At 38.1% G+C, this 9,279-nt stretch overlaps 1 long non-coding RNA gene across 2 annotated transcripts in view; it reads left to right on the top strand.

The window, feature by feature from the left end:
* Nucleotides 1–8,270, top strand: part of LOC106525193 (uncharacterized) — an 18,278-nt gene extending 10,008 nt beyond the window's left edge. Inside the window, exons 2-4 of one of the 2 annotated variants that reach the window (XR_001311085.1) lie at nucleotides 3,869–3,947; nucleotides 4,167–4,240; nucleotides 8,158–8,270. This is a non-coding gene — a long non-coding RNA (uncharacterized LOC106525193). Of the gene's footprint in view, nucleotides 1–3,868; nucleotides 3,948–4,166; nucleotides 4,241–7,083; nucleotides 7,135–8,157 lie in introns of those variants that run through there. The other variant, XR_001311086.1, reaches the window with a different exon arrangement.
* Nucleotides 8,271–9,279: the final 1,009 nt, after the last annotated feature.

Below are 9,279 nucleotides of genomic sequence, written 5' to 3'. Positions count from 1 at the left end.
GAATAACATGGTTCCCACCATGTCGGACACGAGCATGCTCACCAAAACCAGTAGCTCCAGTTTGATCTTCAACCAAAAAAACTTCCGCTCTAGGTCCCAATAGCTGTGTTTCCATTGCAAATGTGTGCAAAACTTTGTTGATACTCCGTGAACGTCGAAAAAACACAGTTTCGCAACTGTTGTGTATCCATTAAGTAAGAAATGCTACTAAAGTCACGCGTGAATACGTTTGTTCTTGTGATAAGTCATTACAAACATGGCGGCAATGGATGTAAACACATAGCATATTGCTACCACGACACTAGCACTCATCATCAGGGGAGACATGTCTTTTATCGAGGCTTTCCAGCGACAAGCCCTTACTTGGGAGCGGCTACGTACTGTATGCTGTGCTTTTGGGAAATTGTAGTCGGTGAGTTTACTACTTTACTACTTATTTGACTACTTCTGTGATTTCACTACTATTTCTACCTCCTGTTATCTTCATCGTCATCTTTTTCACTAGTAGAAACAGCCGGTTGTTGATCACGTGACTCCCGTGATGCGCAAAAAGTGTTTTCATTGCAGTTTTGCAAAAAACACCAATTTCGATACGGCTGAAAAACCACCTCATCCTGGCGCAAAAACATTTTGTCGAAAAACTTTTATTTTTTCGAAATTGACGTGTTTCCATTGAGCAAATTTATTTTTGAAATTCAAATTTGCACATTTTCATGGTCAATGGAAATGCAGCTAGTGACACAGAGGCTTGCAGTTTTGTCACCTAAATTTTAAATATGKTCATAATAAGTGTCCAACAAATTTTCTCTCAAAATATTCAGTCATTGCAGACGTTTGCAGCAACAAACCCAACCAACTAGAGTCAAAAGAAGATTTGTTTTTGCACTAAAATAAATATCCGTAAACATTTACGGAAACAAATTGGTGTTTTTTACATATTGCTACCATGACACTAACGCTCATCATCAGAGGAGACGTAAATTCCTAACCTAAGGTGTCTATCAGGTGTGTTTTAAACATAGAATCTGAGTAGTGAGATGACAGCAGTAAAAATATTGACTGTAGTCAGCCTGTTTTTATATATATATAAATATTAAGAAAATGTTAAAAGATATCGAAAGGAAACAGGTTGAGGGATCCTGCTGACATTTTCTCTGAAAACCATACCAGACAGTGTCAGCTGTCAAGTGGTGAGATAGCATTTGGTGTCACAGAGTGTCATATTAGTGGCTGCTACGACCAAAAAGACAGTCAGAATGACGGAGCATCTTGCAGGAGTCACACCAGCCATAACGCCCGACAGCATTTTGATCCATATGAGTCAGAATACATTGTCACAACATTTCCATATATCAGAACTCATTCACATTGTGTGGCATGAACTCGCCAGTCAGAAAAGCCCATGAGCTCTTGGACCACGTGCATCCATAAATATGGTCTTTATTGTTATGACAACCAGACGCCCGTCACCCTGTTGCATAGAAAATAATTATCCACAGACTGACACGTAAAAGAGCTGCTTTTATTTCAGTTCCTATTGTAGTGTCTACTGAACCCCATCTTATCTAAATGACACAGACTCACACAGCAAAAAACATCAAAAGTTGTGTTGTTTTAGCTGGTAAAACAAGTCTGATTCAGAGACTGGTTTACAAAATAGATAAAATAAACTGATGTAGGTCTTGAAAAAATATTAACCCTTTCGTTCATAGAGGTCACTACAGTGTACAGCTGTTTAAAAGTGTTTTTTTTTCTATATATATACCTGCAATTTTGGGCAGTGTTGCATATAATCCACTCTAGTGGTAGTGGAAGCTATTACATCATCCCATACAAAAAAATCCTATTGGCTGGTCATTGCAATGGGAAAAAATAGTCAGTCAAGTCAGGCCAAGATGGCTGACAGATGGGGAGAACGACCAAACACCTTGGCTATCTCAGTTTCTACTTTCCATAAAAAGATACCATTGCAGGTAAAAAAATATGATTACATCAAGTAACATGTAAGGTGACATATTATGTAATGATTTTCCAAGTTTTGAGTTTATATTTGTAGAAAATACAGATTAAACACGTCCACTCACTTGTACATCATGCATCTACGTTTTAACTTCAAGGCAATATCAATTATTACCAATGTTGTTCTTGAAAATAATTCATATCCTATACTGTTTTGGTTGTAAATCAACTTTATAGTATAATAATGTAATTTTATTCTTTATATATAAATTTTTATACAGTGTCTGGTCAAAAAATATTATACATGCTATAAGAGAGATTGCTATGAGAGCATATGCTCAGTTCAGACTTAAGAATTCATTCAGATAAAAAACAGTTACAGTCAAGAATCTATAAGGATCTACAGTTCAGAGTACGGCTGCACGATGTCAGAAAACCCTGCKATGTGTGACAACAGTGCTTAATATTGCGATGACGATATGACTTGCGATAAATGAACAAATACATAAGTATGTAGTGTTGATGTTTTCTGAGTTCTGAGCAAAAAAACAACAAACAAACAAACAAAACTAATCATTTTCATTCTAGTATGAATTAAAAAAAATATGTAGAATAATATATGAAGGGCTCCATTTGATTGGTGAAATACTTCACGCTTCCGTCTGAGTGACAAAACTCATAAATGCAAACAGTTCATGCATTTGTTGCAATATGCATATTGCACAAGTAGTTATTGCGATGACGGTACATTTTCAATATATTGTGCAGCCCTAGTTCAGACTGGGACTTGTGTCACACTATCCTCCTTAGTTCAGAGAGAATATATCTTTATTTTTTAACCTTGTTTTACATCCCTAAAGATTAATCAAAATGCCTAGTGAAAACATAATTTTATKTTTATGTTAACTTTTACATTTATCAATAGAGAAGGACTACAGAGTAGTGGAAGAACCACCATTCCAACAGAATACCATATTACATCTGTATAACTAAATTACAACTGTACCTATATTATTACCATGTTATTACAGTTGTGTTTTTTACAGTACAAAATGCATGAAGTGCACTTGAGTGTACAGATAATTATTTCTTTGAAAAAATAAAGATAGAAGAAATATTTTTCAAACCTTGTTTTACATCCCTAAGGATGTATAAAAATACTTAGTAAAAAATCCTGACTGAGTTTATCATAATTGAGGAGCCTGGCATTTCTTAAAGGGATGTATCACCCTGCCTTTGATGCCAGGGTTTTACACAAAGATCAATTTGTAGTCACTTGGTCAAACCCTGTGTTATTATGCTATAATGTAAGACATCACGTGTGTTGTGAACAACTCTCACTTATAACCACACTTACTGCACAGCTGACCAGATTAAAACTATTTTTGTGCTGGTTATGCTGATTAGCTGTGGCTGCTAATGATATTCTGTTGTAGACAAACATCCAATAGAAGTTTCACTTGAATMTTTCCAGTGGTTTATGAGATATTTTGCTAACACACACACACACACACGGGCAAAACAACTGCTCCTGTTTTGACGGCCACTATTACATATATTGAATATGCTCTTAAAATATTACAACACTTTTATTTAAGCAATAATATTACAACTAGTTGGATTTCTGGTTTGGAATAAAAGCGATGAAATTGTATGATACAGTATATGTTTAATTTCTGTTTTATTACCATAATAAAGTGAAACTCCACCACAACATTTTAAATAATGAACAGGAGAAACGCRTGTTTCCTTGACCATCATGCCTTTATTATAAGTGTTATAAAAGTTTAAAAAAATTATTAAGGGTCATTATTGTACCTTTTATGCAAAATTTACAAATTCTGAGTATTTGTCTGTATTCCTGTTTCTCCCCTGCTGTTTGTTCCACTAACCCTTTCTTTTTTCCTAGAATGAAATCAAGAGAGTGGTCTGTTGGGTGGTGCTGTCAGTGGTGCAGCTGGGATCAATACTCCTGATGAGGCTGCACGGTATTTAAGGCTCAGCTGAACCACTATTCTTCATTAGATTGTTCATCTTCACACAGTGATCATCCTTGTTTCAACCTCCTAACTCCTAAGCAGAGTGGGAGAAAAGTAATTGTGTTATAAGAACTTACATGTGTTCCTCCATAGAACTCTCTGTGTGCTTCCTGGAACTGTGAACTTTCCATGGAAGAACCTACCACTGTCATCTGTTTCCCTCCACAGGCAGAAAAAAGTCAGCTTGGCCCACCCCTCAGCCTGTCAGTCCACTCTCATCTCATCTAACCTTCTCTGGACGGGTACTAGATTCCTTTGCTTTTCCTTTTAAGTCCAGTAAATAAAAACTTAAATAAGATACACTGCTATCATTATCTGATTCTCTGTTTACCTTGAGATCACCACAGGGTCGAGCATATTCAGTCGACAGCCAATCAGTCAACACGCACGTGGCGTGTTCCACATGGCGATGGGCTTGTTTTCACTTACATTTCTATAGTCTAACAAAAACATACAGCACAAAGCTCCTGTTAAACCCCTCCCACTGTGGTACACGTGTTTCTTCCTGCTGGAGTCCTTACTCTGATATCCACCGTTACTTTGGCCACAAATCTGTCACGATTAAAGCACTGCACCTTTTGGCAGTTTCCTCTGTGCAGAACACCAGTGATACAGTATYTCCATTTATGGGGTTGGGGCTATTTGACCGTCTTCATAAATGTTTGCTTCCAGATATAACAGACAGCTTCTGGAAGCAGAGTAGTTGTAACAAAATTCTACCATTGCTGAACAACACATTTCTGCAAACAAGCCCACATATTTCTGACCAGTTACACAATAATTCCACATACAGGAGAGAGCAAAAAATATGTGACTAAGGCCTTGTACCAAGAAGGGGCAAGTGACGAGAGGCGACAACAAAATGGTGTGATTTTTGTTATGCAACTAYGTAATTGGGAGCGGATCTCACAGGTTTGGTGAGACCAGAGGTTCCCAAAGTGAGGGGGCATGCCCCCTAGGGTGGTGCACAGTGGTACTGCAGGGGATGGGCCCAGCACCTGATAAATGAATGCTTGGTGTCATTTTTTTACTTAACAAACTTAGATTTTATTTTCCTCTCAGGAGAATTGATTTAATTTATTTTATTTTATTTCAACCTCTATTTTATTTCAGTTTACTTTTATTAGTTGAATTGTTCAAAAAAGGTCTGTGGTGTGACATAAACTACAACGGAGTCAGATAATTTTTAGTGGTAACAAATTATTTGTGTGTCTGGTTGTGTGCGGTCAGGGGTATTTTAACTAAAAGCGAGCTCGGCAGAACAAGCTTGGGAAGCACTACGTTAGACCATGTGGAGGCCTTCACTCTGGCCACATTGCTTCCTGCAGGTTCAAGCATTCTCCATCTTTCCTGTAAAGTTTACAATAGTTCCTAACTTACTGTCTTCCCATAGATCACATCATTGATCCTCAGAAAACTCACCATGTGTGTAAACATTGCTTAGATACGATAATATTATTTTGATCTTCAATAGTTTATACATTCAGGTGCTTCAAAAAYGGTGAACTCTGTATCCTCTAGGACTCAAATGAATAAATAATGTCTGAAAGGTTTCTATATTGTATAAGACGTGGTGAATCAGATTTAATGTACCTCCCAGACCAGATTTTTTATGATTTTTATCATTGCAGTCCACTGTTTCATTCATGCTCGAAATGGGAAATTGAATGGATTGACACATTTCCTTCCTTGTTTCCTTCTTTAATGGACTTAGAGGAAGCAGAAAAGAAAGAAAGGACTAGCAAATAGAAAAACTCTGATGAAAATAATTAGCAATGCTCTCCTCTCGTTGCAGGAGCAAATGCATACTGTACATTTTTTCCTTTGCACCCTTTTTTCACGATCATGTAATTGCACAACAAGCTGCTCCTGTTCTTCTACTCTGTTCCCATGACTTGGTTGGAATCAGAAGCTGCAGCCTTTTTCCCCTTTAATTTTCTACAGGAAACAAATCTTGGGCTCATGTAATTGGTTTTGGCTGATTGTCTTTGTCGGCACAGTGCAGTTTTACACGACTGAGAACATCTTCATGACAAGCCGAGCTTGTTTTCGCTTTGTTTTTCTCACTGTGGCCTTACAGCCGCAGCTTCACAACTGATGCTTGTGTCCTGTGTTTGAGAGACAGTAAAATAGGCAAATGAAAACCAAGAAGATTATTTGTCACTCAGCAGCAGACCGCAGACTGGGGTGTATAATTACCACTTACTGCACAATCAGCTGTCTTGTCACTCCCACTGTGCCAGAGCTCTTCACATTGCCATTTAAATTGCTGAAGGGATTTTTTTTCTCTTCTCAGTATGGTTAAGACATCTTACATCATGTTTTTATTGTTATTATTGACACATTTCGTTTTTTTTTTTCAATTAATTTTTACATCTGAGGCAAACATTTTCCTGATGTTTATCGTTATATTTCCTTCTTGACAGACTTGTTTTTTTTTCCTTAAGCGTGTCACACCCCCCCCCCCCCCCCCCCCCCCCCAGCTTCACTCTCTCTCCTCCCTCTTTGCTGTGCCAGCACATTGAGCAGCTGTGAGGGCTGTTGTTTAATGGGGTGGCTGGGGTTTCAGGCTCATATGAGAGCAGTCAATATTTCATGTATCTGTACCTGGAAGGAGGCACAGAGGGCAGTGAAAATTTAAACAGGCCAAGATGTTTGACAACAGAGCGTCGCTTTTAAAGGGAAGCTTCCGACGAAAAGTGGACAGTCTGCGAAAAAGTTACGAGCAATTTATTGCTCATAGCATCAATTATTGTCATTTGTTGTCGATGACTGTTTGAACAGCTTTATGTCGCGATWAGGAGGCCCATCTCTTGTTCTCTTAAATACTATTAATGAAAACTTACCTCAGTGGTTGGTGCTGTGGCCTTGTACTGAATTTATGAAAGTATAATACGAAAAATTAAATCAATAAAATTATCCACAAAGTTGGGGGTGCTATAGTAATATACACAGATCAATTTTTTTGCTAATGTATTTTCTTGTATATAACAGAATTATTAGCTTTATGTTATGTTGAAACCAGGCATACCATTGCTTTTTCTTGTGAAATTCTCATTATTGTATATATTATATTCTCAACGAGCTGCCAGCCAGGCTGATGGTGCAATTCTACACGGCCATCATGGTCCATCCTCAGCTCCTCCATCACGGTGTGGCATGCCGGGGCCACTGCCAGGGACAGACACAGACTGCAGCGCGTTGTGCGCTCTGCTGAGAAAGTGATCAGCTGCAGCCTCCCATCTCTCCATGACCTGTACGTCTCCAGGACTGTGAGGCGAGCAGGTGGGATCACAGATGACCCTCCTCACCCTGCACACAGCCTGTTCATACCCCTCCCCTCAGGCAGAAGGTTTTGGTCCATTCAGACCAGAACATCCCACCATAAGAATAGTTTGTTCCCCTCTGCCGTTGGACTCTTGAACATTTAGAATCACGTCACTCTAAAACTCTGCCTTGACCACTTTATCACTGATTTTTAAATTGCACAACTCTGACTATATTGTTTTACTGGTCACTTTTATCACTGAATCTAACTGCACTACTACAACTATATTGTCTTCTCTGATTACTGTATTGAACTGGTGTACATATGTTTTACATATTTTTATTATATTTCTTACTTTATCCGTTGTATTTTCTTTATTTGTTATATTTTATACTTATTGCACCTTTACACCAAAGCAAATTCCTAGTTTGTGAATCATGTTCATTGACAATGGCAATGAAACTGATTCTGATTCTGAAAAGTTTGATGTGTCACATGATCCTCTTCCCATTGAAGAGACTAAAGTCGGATCCAAAATGGCCACCATGGTCACCACCCATCTTGAACCCCCCCCCCAAAAAAAAAATAAAATACTGCTGTGCCACAAACAGGAAGTTAATATCACCAACCATTCCCATTTTGTTTAGATGTATTCATATAAATGGCTCAGCCTGTACATAWATCATATTATAATAGTATAATAGTATATAAATACGGCAGTCCTGATATTAAAGGTTCAAGCCCAGGTTGCATCAGGAAGGGCATCTGGTGTAAAATAATTGCCAAATATTTGGTGCAAGTTCCCTCATTTTGTGAGCAGTCGAAAGAACAACAATAATAATAAAAAGAAACAGTCCAATGGTTAAACAAACTTTATTTTTCATCTTTCAGTAGATAGTACTGCTTTGTGACAGAACTTTAAACAAAGTGAGATGATCCCGTCTGCACAGACACCAGCGCCAGTCATCGGGCTGTTCAACATGAAGGCAAACAAAGGTTTGATAACAAACTCAAGAGAAAACCTTGAAGGTCAGTCTGCAGCTCTTGAGTTGTCAGTTCACTTTTGTGTCTGCCGTACATGACTCTCCCACTCTCCTCCTGTTTGTCTAGTTTTTGTTAACAAAAGTAAAGGAATGCTTTTGCTCAGAGTTGTATTTGTAAGTCCAACAGACAAGAGAAAGAAAGAGAGATAGTAAAAAGAAACTTGAAGAAGTTGAAGAACAACTTGGACTCTTGCTCCATCAACGAGTTGCTGCCAAACTCCTTGAAGATGTCACTGCATCGCAGCAGGCTCACTTTGACAAAAAAAACTGACTACCAACCTTCAAAGGGCTCTGAGCCTCAACCTGCCTCCTCACTGTGGTTCGGTTTAGTTTGAACCAACCTCTAGAGTTTCACAAAAATAAAATGACAGCTGACCACACAAACAGCCTCAGTCCAGACAGTCTATCTGGTGATAAGAGAAAACAATTTGGATCTGATTATTAAAAGTAATTACCAATCTGATACTTCAGGAATAATCTGACAATCTGGCAGAATTGTTAAACTCCTTCTGTACCAAATCTCAAACTGTGCTATTTATCAAACTTGCTCAAAGATAAAAACAACTATTTATTGCATGTACATTTCTAAAGTACAGAAAACATATTCACACTGTGGCCCACATGTGCAGCAGCATGATGTCACATACAGAATACTATTCAGTTTAATGTTATACATGTTAGCATGTATGTATTGATTGAGATGTTGCAACTAAATTCTCAACTAAATGCTTGTTTTGTATAATCAGTGTGTATTGCATTGGCAATGCACACTATTGTTTTCCTGTTTCTCTTTAATCAGTGTGCATTGCCAATGCAATGCACGCTATTGTGATTCATTTCCCATCCAAGTCATCTCAACTTTGCCATGCTTCTCCTCCTGCATACTTTGTCCTAGARCTGCCATTGTAATTTATATCTGTAAAGCTCCTGTGCCAAATGATGGCTATGCCTTTTGGTGCCTGTAAAACTT

The sequence above is a fragment of the Austrofundulus limnaeus genome, unplaced genomic scaffold (genome assembly GCF_001266775.1).
Source record: "Austrofundulus limnaeus strain Quisiro unplaced genomic scaffold, Austrofundulus_limnaeus-1.0 Scaffold216, whole genome shotgun sequence".
Classification (NCBI taxonomy): domain Eukaryota; kingdom Metazoa; phylum Chordata; class Actinopteri; order Cyprinodontiformes; family Rivulidae; genus Austrofundulus; species Austrofundulus limnaeus.
This window is presented reverse-complemented; position numbering and strand designations above follow the sequence as displayed.